Raw genomic sequence first — 12,947 nt, forward strand, 5'->3', positions numbered from 1 at the left:
TGGATTAAAATCCATGAAAATGACAGTTCTAAAATATTTTCAAAGACGCTCATCAAAATAAAAAAGAATGAAAGAAACATTTCAATAGTTTGGTCATTTTCTTAAGCTAGCAAACCAATTTTATTCACAGCTACAACTTCAGCTGGTCCTCTCTTAGGATGTGTTACACTAAACTGCAATCACATGATCATTCGGAAATAGTTTTAAAATATTAAATTAAAATAATCTAACGTCTCTAAACCTGATTCACCTGGAATAAAAGTGAATAATCAAAGAATTAGAAAATACTTTTTTTCCTGGTTTTTGAGAGAATTCAGGGTTGGAATTTATTCTCGTAATAAGAGAATTAGAAAAAGGCCCATTAAAATCAGAGTGGGAAGGGCATTCACAATTTAAATGATTTGTATGCTAGTTGCCTGCTTTTGACTTAGTAGCTAAACGATCTGAACAACTTGTGTATCTACAGGACCCACGCGCTCTTGCCATTATTATATGTTAACAGTGTTGCCCTATTTCACATTATGAGAATAGTCCACTGAACCTATCAGCCAATGGCTGTCAGAAGGCACACTCCTGTTTCAGTTTTCAAGTACTGGCTTACCAAAACACTACTAAAAATGTATTTGAAAGTCTTAGTTATTCAGTTTTCTGGAGGTCCATATTGGAGGTAGCTGATTTAGGAAATTATTGCCCCAAACTAAATACATTCCTGGAATCATATTCATGTTCTACTCTGATAGAAATAGACATTTGATAAGCCCAAACCACAACACATTCCAGGTTATGGGCACCATAGGACTCAGGAGCTCTAAGCATTAGCCTGAACACCTACAGGGACACCTCATGCTGTGGCCATCTACAAGGAGAATGCAAGCTAACTTCAACTTAAAGAATCTCTGCAAGAATTGAAAGCAGGCTCTTGAAGAGATATTTATACACTCATGTTCATCATAGCACTATTAAAAATATCCAGAAGGTGGAAGCAATCCAATGTTCATTGACAGATGAATGATAAAGTGTGGCATAAACATACGATGGAATATTATGTAGCCTTAAAAAGGAAGGATATTCTAACACATGCTACAATATGGATGAACCTTGATGACGTTATGCAAAGTGAAATAAGGCAGTCACAGAAAGACAAATACTGTATGAGTCCATTTATCTGAGATACCTAGAGTCATCAAATTCATAAAGACAGGAAGTAGAATGGTTGTTACCAGGGGTTGGGAGTAGGAGGGAATGGGTACTTGTTTACATAACAATGTGAATGTATTTAACATTATTGAATTATACATTTTAAAATGGTTAAGATGATAAATTGTATGCTATGAGTATTTTATTGCAATTAAAATTTTTTAAATCAAAAAACAGAAAATATTTCCAAATTATATGACAAGTAAAGGGTTAATGTCCAAAATATATAAACAGCTCATATAACTCAGTATCAAGAAACCAAACAACCCAATTAAAAAATGGGCAGAAGACCTGAATAGACATTTTTCCAAAGGAGGCCATCAGGCCATCATGGCTATAAGGTACATGAAAAGATGCTCAACATTGTTAATCATCAGAGAAATGCAAATTAAAACCACAATAAGCTATCACCTCACAGCTGTCAGAATGGCTATCATCAAAACGACCACAAAAAAAAAAGACCACAAATAACAAATGTTGGTGAGGATGTAGAGAAATGGGAACCCTGGTACACTGTTGGTGGGAATGTAAATCGGTGCAACCACTGTGGAAAAAAGTATGGGGGTTTCTCAAAAAAACTAAAACTAGAACTACCACATGACCTGGCAATTCCACTCCAGGGTATATATCTGAAGAAAATGAAAACACTAATTTGAAAAGATACATGAACCCCAATGCTCACAGAAGCACTATTTACAATAGTCAAGATATGGAAGCAACCTAAGCGTTCATGAACAGATGAATGGATAAAGAAGATGTGACACACACACACACACACACACACACACACACACACACACACACACACAGGAATACTACTCTAGTGAAATACATCAGACAGAGAAAGACAAAATACTATATGATATCACTTATATGTGGAATCTAAAAAATAAAACAGGGGCTTCCCTGGCGGCGCAGTGGTTGAGAGTCCGCCTGTCGATGCGGGGGATACGGGTTCGTGCCCCGGTCCGGGAAGATCCCACATGCCGCGGAGCGGCTGGGCCCGTGAGCCATGGCCGCTGAGCCTGCACGTCTGGAGCCTGTGCTCCGCAACGGGAGAGGCCACAGCAGTGAGAGGCCCGCATACCGCAAGAAAAAATATAAAAATAAAAATAAAAAATAAAACAAACTAGTGAATATAACAAAAAAGAAACAGACTCACAGATATAGAGAACAAACTAGTGGTTACCAGTGGAGAGAGGGAAGCGGGGAGGGGCAAGATAGGAGTAGGGGAGTAATAGGAACAAACTACTATGTCTAAAATTGGTAAGATACAAGAATACATTGTACAACAGGGAATATAGCCAATATTTTATAATAATTATAAATGGAGTATAACCTTTAAAAATTGTGAATCACTGTGCTGTACGTCTGAAACTTATATAATATTATAATCAACTATACCTCAATAAAAAAGGAATCTTTGCAACCCATAATCCTACCTGCTATACTTTGATAGAGATTAGAAACTAAGATTTGTGTTTAATTATGTAACTTCTCTTTGGGTTTAGGCTTTTCATTCATTCTTCTTCTTTTATAATATATAAATTATCTTCTTCCTCCTCTGTTTTTACTACTTGCCTTTTGCCTTTTTTGTGTTTTGATGCATTTTTAGTCTTACTGTGTCAGTGTTTTTATTGTAAGCTGTACTAAATGCTTTTTGAAAGCAGGAAGAGTGAAAATTCTTTAATAAACCATAGTTTTAAAAATCAGTCAGAAACAGCTCCTTAAAGGCCTGTCTTCTGTAGTTTTGGTATCCTAAGGAGGAAGGGAAAATAGAACTACCTTTATCACTCTTTTCTCTTTCCAAGAACTCACATTTAATAGATGAAATCCTTTCACACTGGCTGATTTCGTAAATGCCAGAGCACAAGAGGTTCCTAACCCTTCTACCTATGGGAGCCTATGGAAGGTACAGTGACATTTAAAAACTTAAGCTCCTTTAGCAATATTGCACCAAACTGTACCTTTGTCACCCAAACACCTTTTAGGTGTGTAAGACATCACTTTACTTAGTAAGGAACTAGAAAAATAAACCTTTGAAATATTTCACTTTATCACTTGAATCCAAGGGCTATCCTATTGTTTAATCAAATAGCAGGCAACTCTCATCACCTGGAGAGTCTGTGTCCTTCTGGATACTAAGGCTCATATCTTTCTATGACTGATTCTTATACAGTGCATAGGTCCAAAATTACATGAGTGCTAAATAAATACCTGATGGCTATAGAGAACAGGGAAATCCAACAAATTTCACAGACTTTGCTCTTCAAATATAGATATAAACAAAGAGAATCAGTGCTCATTCATGGCTGAACTCCTTGAAATCTCTGGAATCTCAAGAAGAAGCCTCTTAATAAACCCATTTGCTAACATGCTATTACTTCCATCAATTACCCCAGGTGTAGGGCGGGGTGTGTGTGTGTGTGTGTGTGTGTGTGTGTGTGTGTGTTATACAATGCTGGAATGCATGCAGCGATAGTGTCAATCTTACAACAGAGAGTTAAATAATTTGAGTGGTGTGGTGCACACAGATAATCACAGCAGATCTGCAGGACCAGACCTTACATATGATACTGCAAGCTATATTTTTATGTATGAATAAATCTAACATCTTGTTACATGGTCAGTGTAACAGATGGTCCCTGTCTCAAGCTTGTTATTTTCCTAAAAACAGCATGCAGAAACAGTCCTTTTTTTTCAAATCTTATTTAGAATAAAAATGACCTCAATCTGAGCATTCAAATTATGCCAGTTTATTTTTTTTTTCCATAGTCTTACTAGATCTTTCCTGAACGGACAAACAAGATATATCTGTAGGAGGACCATTTTGCTAGTTGCAGTTTAGATGTCTGTTCCATTTTTATAGTATTTACATCATTTATTAACAGGCAGAGCAGAACTCCGCTGCTTAAGAATCACTGCAGAATGTTGTTTGTGGTTTGCTTTACTGGACAGATGAGCCAGAGGGAGTGGTATCTCAATGATCTCTATAACATTCATGTATTCTCTATTAATTTTACATCGGCAAGCCCAGTAATAGCTAAAAGCTAGTTCAGTGTTTTGTTTGTTACCTTAATTGATGTTCCAGAAGGGATATGTTTCATAGAACTGCCCTCAACTTCAGCATCACAATTTCTGCTGACTTTAATGGATGTTACACAGACCAAAAGAATATGTGACAATTGAAAAATCTAGAAGCAGCCTGTTTATACAGCAACCATAATTTACCACCAATGTTCCTAGAAATCTAGAAATTTTTTATCTTTACCATACATTTTATCTATAGTTTTTGATAAAACAGTCTTTTGTACCTTACCTTTTTAAATACTCATAGAGTCAGCACAGTTTCTTTGGGGTACAGGACACATGTTTTTGGTAGAGGAAAGAAACATGCAGCCATAACCCACTGTAAAAAGTTCAGATTTTAGAGCAAGTTAAATTGGGGGTATCTGTGATAAATCACATGACAAAAATGTCTTGGCTTGACCAAAGGTTTAATCTTCGTATTCACTGCACTGTGAATTTCCACAGGCCAGTTACGATATAATGCATTTTAAAAAGTCCTACCAAATAGCAGAGGGAGCTATGACCAATCCCTTGGGATAAACCATAAAGGAAAAGAATATAAAAAGGAATGTATATATATGTATAACTGAGTCACTTTGTTGTACAGCAGAAATTAACATAACATTGTAACTCAACTATACTTCAATAAAATATAAAAATAAATTATAAAAAGTGATTTCTAAGCAACTTTTCATGACACTACCTACTGTGTCATGGGGGACACACCTGTTTCTGAGATGTGTGACTAAATACCTCACACTAGAATAAAGCAAGGAACCCAGCCAACTGCAGAATGTTTACCAGAATAATGGCTCACCGTCTATTATCTATACCACGAGTGGGAGCCTTTTGCACGGGCAAACAGGTGGATACTCCTGGCACTTCATGCCAACTGACACTAGCCACTCTAGCAGGGCAACAGAGCCTGGCCTGATTATTTCCTGGACATGTTAAGACCTAGTGAACCAAACGTTTTGATTCTTGGCTTTGGTAAGGCAGCTTATATATGTCCTTGACAAAGGAACAGGCTCTAGTTCTCGACTAGATAAAGTGACTGACTTACTCCAAGTAAAAACTAGGAAGTCAAACCTCGCTGAAAATAGTATTCTAGGATTTGAATCCAAGCAGCTTGGTCTCAGAGCCTGGACTCAACTGTTATATTCAGGTTAAAACACCCAACAGCATGCCCGGAACCTTATGAGACTTAATCCGTGCTAACCATATTTACCAGGGGTGAAACAGGGGAGGGATAAACTGGGAGACTGGGATTGACATATACACACTACTATGTATAAAACAGATAGCTAATAAGGACATACTGTATAGCACAGGGAACTCTACTCAATACTCTGTAATGGCCTATATGGGAAAAGAATCTAAAAAAGAGTGAAGATATATGATTCACTTTGCTGTAAAGCAGAAACTAACACCACACATTGTAAATCAACTATACTCCAACAAAAATTTAAAAAGTCATCACTAGAATCTCTCTACACACAGAAAGAATACAAAAGAACAATATTCTCTTGTGAAAATTTTTTTTAAAATTATCAAGCTTTATTTTTGTAGGCTGTAGACTTTAATAGCAAATTTCTGTAAATTTAACAGTATGCAGACTGCAGATGGTTCAACAGAAGACAGAAAACCTACAGTGAGCTACTGCTTCAAACAGAGGCATTTAGGGTCTATATCAATACTTAAAGACATTGCTCAATTTCAATAAATTAACGAATTTATTAATGAATTACTGAACTAAATGACCACAGTTTCCTTGATAAAAGGGGCCATAAAAAGGTCAAATTCCCACTTGATAACTACTGAATTTCAAGAATATGAACAAAGTAAATTGCTGAATTTAGAAGTGTCGCTAGACTATTGTTTGGGTAAAGGGTGATAGCAAGTCACCTTTTCCTAGTATGATAAAAGCTTTGTATTAAACTGCAATTTGTGGAGTCGCTTTCTTCCTGAGGCAAAAGTGACATTCTTCTAGCAACCAGAACCTGCCATAGGTTATAAAGAAGGACACTCACTCTGATGAAGACCGGATGTGCAGCTATGCTTCCAAGGCAACAGCTGAGCGGCTCACTCACGCAGAGGTGGCCTTAGCAGTGTGAGTGTGCGAGGGGGATGCAGATGTGGAAGGTGGGAAGCAACTGGATCACAGATGCTTTCTTCTACCTTGAGAGTCTTGCTTTGGAAGAAGAAAACAGCTAAACCTCCAGCGACTGTTATTATATAGACCTTCTTCAATTCATTAATCAAACGGGAAACATTTTCAGGTGCCATAATTCTGGGTGAAAGGTAGTTTCTGCTGTTTGACTCATTGTAAAAGCTGATAAATCTATCTACCTAAAGTTATTTATTTATAAATTAACTTATTTTAAAATTGAAGTATAGTGGATTTACAATGTTATTTTCAGGCGTACAGCAAAGTGATTCAGTTATACATATACATATCCCTATTCTTTTTCAGATTCTTTTTCCCGTATAGGTTATTACAGAGAATTGATTAGAGTTCCCTGTGCTGTACAGCAGGTCCTTGTTGATTATCATTTTTACATATAATAGTGTGCACTGTTGTTCCCCAATTCCTAATTTATCTCTCTCCCGTCACCTTTCCCCACCTTTCCGTTTGGTTACCATTAATTTGTTTTCTATGTCTGTCTCTCTCTGCTTCATAAATAAGTTCATTTGTATCATGTTTTTAGATTCCACAGACAAGCGATATCATATGATGTTTGTCTTTCTCTGTCTGGCTGACTTCACTTAGTATGATAATCTCTAGGTCCATCCATGTTGCTGCAAATGGCATCACTTATCTGCCTAAATGAAAAAATAAAGATGATGTTCGACTCGATTAATTTATCAGAGATTAGCCACGTGCCCTTTCTTATTACGGATTCCGAACATCTGTCACAAGGCAGATGTTGTTCAGGACATTGTGAACACCTACATCATTCATGATGGGGTGGGCTCAGTATCACACCCCCAGGCCACCACACCAGTGGCATAAATGTCAACACCGGGACACACTACACACGCACACGGAATGACATGGACACAATGATTATTCAAAGGGTAGCCTCAACAGTTCTCTTTTTTTTTAATCTGCTTGTAGAAAACTGCTAGTCGAGGCTGCTGAGGAGCACAGCTGACATTTTCTAACCTTCTCTTCTACTCAGAAATTCTGTGAACTTCTGAACTTCCTCTAATCGGAACGAAGTGGCCATGGAGTCTCTCTTTAAGGACAAGCAAACGATTCTTGGGGTTTCTGTGTTCATCGCCTACAAGCAAAGAGAGTTAAGGCTCACATTTCACGAGTGTTAGTTCCCTGGGGTCTCTGGAGCAGGCAGGACCCCGGTCTCCAGCCGGGCACCAGCTCTGGCACCTTTAAGAGAGAGGTGGGTGCCACCAAAGACCCCTCACCGTGTGCTCAACACCAAGAACTGGGGGTGCAGTTGCAGGTGTGGGCAGCCAGCTGGAGTCAATGTTCCCTGCCACAAGGACAGAGACAAGCAGGCGGGAAAAATAGAAAATACAATAAAAGTGAGAAAAGCGAAGTCATCCCTTCAAGTAACATCTGGAACAGGAATTTCAATGATTTCAAGAGCAAACCTGGTGGAGCCTGTGAGAAAAAGTTTTCCAAGTAGGGTGACCACCCCAAAGAGAAGAGCACGAGGGTCACAGTAAAGTAAAAAAGCAAGTTTGTGTCGTCAGTTTTCTTCCCCCAGAAAAGTGTAGAAAAGCCTTAATGCACTTCATTTCAGTGTAAGACATTCGGAGGTAATGTTTTTATTCAATAAATGCGGTATTTGGTGATAAGGTCTCAGTCTACATGAGACACAGTGATGGGAGAAAAGAGGAAGTTGGCGGCGGGGGGAGAGAAAGCCAGAAAATGGGGAGGAAGGGGAAGGGCCAAACAGAAGTGGAGGGTTGGGATGGGCTGGAATGGGAGAGAGATGACAAGGATGGTTGCAGGGGGAAGGAGGAGAGGGAAGGCAGAAACCGCCAGAAGGAAAAGGCAGAAAGAAAGAGCCCCTCCACTCTGGAGGCTGAGCCCGCAGTGCTTCAGGTCCTGTGGTTCCATCACTTCAAATCTGCGCTCAGAGACTGATCACCCTTCCTGCTCTGGATGGCTTCTCATGTCTGGACTGTACACACCACCTCTGTACTCTGTCCGGCCCGATTCCAACCCTCCTTTAGAGGCTGGCACGGCCTTCAAAGCTAGATGGTTCTGCCAGCAGCTTTCCTTGAGGAGTTATTTTGTCCTTACACTCCTGGAGCATCCATCTTAGGAGAAACTCCTTTGTCATTTATTATTCCCACTTCATCTCTCAAAACGCTATTCATGTGTCTCCGGCTTTTTTCCCCCCAAACAAATAACTTTTTGTTGAAGTAGAGTTGATTTACAACGTTGTATTAGCTTCAGGTGTACAGCAAAGTGATTCAGTTTTACATATATATCTATTCTTTTTCAGATTCTTTTCCACTATAGGTTATTACCTGATATTGAATATAGTTCCCTGTGCTGTACAGTAGGACACTGTTGTTGATCTATTTTATATACAGTAGTGTGTATCTGTTAATCCCAAACTCTTAATTTATCCCTCTCCCCTTTCTCCTTTGATAACCATAAGTTTGTTTTCTATGTCTGTGGGTCTATTTTTGCTTTGTAAATAAGTTCGTTTGTATCATTTTTTCATATTCCACATATAAGTGACATCATATGATATTTGTCTTTCTCTGTCTGACTGACTTCACTTAGTATGATAATCTCTAGGTCCATCCATGTTGCTGCAAATGACATGATTTCATTCTCTTTTATGGCTGAGTTCCACATCTTCTCTATCCATTCATCTGTCAATGGACATTTAGATTGTTTCCAGGTCTTGGCTATCGAAATAGTGCTGCTATGAACATAGAGGTGCATGTATCTTTTCAAATCATGTTTTTGTCTGGACATATGCCCAGGAGTGGGACTGCAGGATCATATGGTAGCTCTAGTGTTAGTTTTTTTTTAAAGGTAAATTATTTTTAATTTTATTAATTGTTACAAATTGATACGTTATTTTGAAAAATAGAAATTGGCACATAGTAAATAGCTTAAACATAAGTCAAGAAAATATTAGACCAAGACAGATTTGAACTCTGACTTTTAAAAGGGTCTTCCAACACTGTTTATCTCTTTTTACTTATTTTAAACAATCAACATTATTTCATTGAGCATCTATTAGTATGCCTGGTATAATGCTAAATACTTTAAGAAAAAAGATAAGAAGCATATATCACATTGTCCTTGTCCTTAGTAGTTTATAATCTAGTTATTTGTGATTATAAAGACACATTAAAAAAATTCTGGGACCTAACACCTTTAAGTAAAATCATCTTTGAAAGTAATCACTCTGGAAGGTTATATGATTATTACAAAAAATTCTAAAACATTTCTGCATCTTTTCCTTTGGGATTGCCTTTGGAGTCATTATACAAATCATTTAAGAAAGGCAGACTCATTACTTTAATTTTAGTTTAGAATGCTGCTCTATCCTCCTTCTGTACCTAGTTTAGACACCTGAATTAATCACTGGGTTTGTTGCTAGCTGAATTCTGGTTATTCTAAAGTCTCAAATTCACTCTGAAGACAAGTTTCACTATTCTTGATGCCCTTCCCCCGCTAGCCACAACTAGAGAAAGCCTGTGCGCAGCAACGACAACCCAACACAGCCATAAATAAATAAATAAATAAATAAATAAATAAATAAAAAGCATGTCCTGCAGCATTACAGGACAGTAAGTACCTGGAGGAGGAGAAGCCTTTCTCATCAGCTTTGCATCTCGCCCCAGCATCCTGCTGGGAGCTTACGCACAGCAGGAATGCAATACGTATCCTATGTTGAACTGACAGCACATTAGCTGTTCAGCAGCTGGAGACATCAGGGTGGGCTGTGGATAGAGGCGAGAAAGGGTTCCAGATGGGGCTTGAGGGGGATTTCTTTGCATTCTTGCTATTTCAGTGTTTTCTTTCATTACTCCTTAGACACCTGGCTTTGACACTGAAGGACAGAAAGGTCTGCCCGACGTCGGCAGCAGATTCTCCCAACACTCTGATCTAGCCCTGGCTCTAATCCAGGGTTTGGTGTGTGTGCTGAGACCACTTCCCCAGCTGCCGTGTTTGTCAGAAGCCAGAGGCAAAAATCCCCCTTCCGGGGCCGGCTCCTCTGCAATCGCCCTGATGTGGCAGGGCTCAAATCCACAGCACCCGCCTTATGTACCTGACCCCCAGGTTGTAGGCCTCTCTGGTGTATTTTTGAATATCCCATCTGGCTTGCAACTCCGGGCTCCAGTGCGAAGGGATATTCGAGGAGATCCACAAACCCTCTTTTGCCACAGTCGGCCACGTGGAACCCCAGGGACTGCACCATCAAGTGTGCTTTCAGCCCTGTAGCCCGTAGGCCTTCCTACATGAGTCTCATTGTCTTCAGGCTGGTCCAGGGCCCAAATTGGCAGTTCGTGCCAACGACTGAAGCCCCTGCCTTCACCAGCTTCCAGCACATTCTCCAGGTGTTACACCATGCATGTCTCTCTCTGGGCCTATGCACACGGTGGCTGCCACAGGTTTTCCACATTCTTTTAAGACTTCCACAGCCCACACAGCTTCTTCAGCGTGTTCAAAGTACTCTGCAATCCAGAAGTCCACATTTTTCCTGGCAAGAACCTCTAGCTGTAGTCGAAAAAGTTTTAAAATTCTAGCTTCATCCTTGTGGTGTTTATACAACGATGTCTGGCAGATCCCCCCTCGACCAAAGCATCACCTCTGTAGGCTGCTTCTCTGGTGAGGTCACAGGCAGCGGCGTTTACAGCTTCCCACTGGCTTTCCATATTGTCCTCACTGGCAGAAAAGGTGAAAGTCCGCGTGACATTCGATCCCGCTCTCAAGAATTCCACGTGAAGCTGATGAACTGCATTTGGATGTTCTACGACGGCTTCTGGAGTCCAGAGCCCGGCCTTCACGTAGCCCCCCTCTTCTCCAAAGTTATGTGAAAGCTGCCGACTCCAAGCACACCCTCCCCGCTATCCAGAGGCTCCAAAATGCCCTTCTTGGCTCCGGGGCCATTGCGCTGCGGCTGTTGAGGGCGCTGGGTGGTGGGGAGCACACGGAGCCAGGAGCCCGCCCCTCCTATTTTTAGTTTTTTCAGGAACCTCTGTTCTGTTCTCTCTGGTGGCTGCCCCGATTTACATCCCCACCAAGAGTGTAGGAGGGCTCCCTATTCTCCACATGTGTCTACATCTCAATTCACCAACCACACGACAGAACTCTGGAGAATGGAAACTGTGACTTCCACTGTGGTTCCCTTACAATGGCCACCACAGAGCCTTGCACACTGCAGACATTCTCAATACTTCCTCCCGACTAGCGAAACACCAGTCGTTGTTCATTGTTTTGGCTAAATGATAAGAGTAAAGAGATTTATTTTTCACTTTAGGGGAAGTGACTGGGATAGTCTTTGTAATATTGTTCTCCTTTTTTTTTTTTGGCTGTGCCTCACGGCTTGTGGGATCTTAGTTCCCCGACCAGGGATTGGACCTGCGTCCCCTGCAGTGGGAGTGTGGAGTCCTAACCACTGGACCACCAGGGAAGTCCCTCCCCCTCCTTAATCGACCTTATGCTAACCACAAGTTCTCACAGCTATAAGTTATGTGACTGGTAAAGCAGAACTACAGAATCATAAGCTACAAGAGGTTGGAAGGGACCTCTGAGACCCTTCCTTCTCCACTACTTTGTAGATGAGAGGAGACACGTGATGCAATGAAAACAGCAAGAGCTTTCAGGGGAGACCTGGGCTCACACGTGAGGTTCACCTCTTCATTGCTATGTGATCGTGGATAATCCACTGAACTGCTGTCTGCCTGAGGCAGCTGCATCATTTATAAAACAGTGATCATCTACTTGTCTTAAAATATGATTGTCTATAAATGAGTAGTTTATATAAAAGCATCAAGTAGAGCTAATGGCACATGGCAGGCCCCATAAGTATCCTGCTACTAGACGGAGAGCGCTTTAAACAGAGATGATGTTCTACTGAGCTTTGTTGATAATTAAATGAGGAAACAGAGATCTGGACCTTGAGTGAAGCTTCCTGAAAGCCAAGCAGAATCAGAGTTTGGGTTGGGTTTTAAACATCACCTAGACCAGTGGTTCTCCAAATGTGGTCTGAGGATGCGGGGGTGTCCCCAGGACCCTTTCCAGGATTCAGAGAGGTTCTTTCTCCGACTATACATCTGCGTGAGGCTGAATCTTTTGCCTACACTTTGGCCAAACAACCAGTCACAACTGGCTGGATGTAAGAAGCAGATAAGAGAGTGCAACTGTCTTCATTTAAGTCAGATTGAAGGAATTGCAAAAAAGGCAAAACAATGTCACTCTTCTAATTTTTTTTTTGTTTTGGAAAAAACAGTTATTTTTCATAAAATGTTTATGCTATTATGTTTTTGTCTTGCTATTTATGTAATATGTAATAGGTTAATTTTATTTTAAAATGAATCAATCAATAAATATTTTTAAAAATTTGTTTTAATTTCTGATATGAGTAAATACCCATAGCCATAACTTACATAAACAAAAGCTCTTTGGGATCCTTGATGATTTTAAGAGCATAAAGGGGGTCCTGAGAACAAAAAGTTTG

The 12,947-nt window shown here is 40.0% G+C and overlaps 1 protein-coding gene and 1 pseudogene across 3 annotated transcripts in view; both read right to left on the reverse strand.

The window, feature by feature from the left end:
- NR3C2 (nuclear receptor subfamily 3 group C member 2) overlaps nt 1–12,947 on the reverse strand; it is a 378,984-nt gene that overhangs the window by 46,347 nt on the left and 319,690 nt on the right. The window lies entirely within an intron of this gene.
- LOC131758781 (S-methylmethionine--homocysteine S-methyltransferase BHMT2 pseudogene) lies at nt 10,297–12,186 on the reverse strand (annotated as a pseudogene).

Source organism: Kogia breviceps, chromosome 6 (assembly GCF_026419965.1).
Source record: "Kogia breviceps isolate mKogBre1 chromosome 6, mKogBre1 haplotype 1, whole genome shotgun sequence".
NCBI classification, from domain to species: Eukaryota; Metazoa; Chordata; class Mammalia; order Artiodactyla; family Physeteridae; genus Kogia; species Kogia breviceps.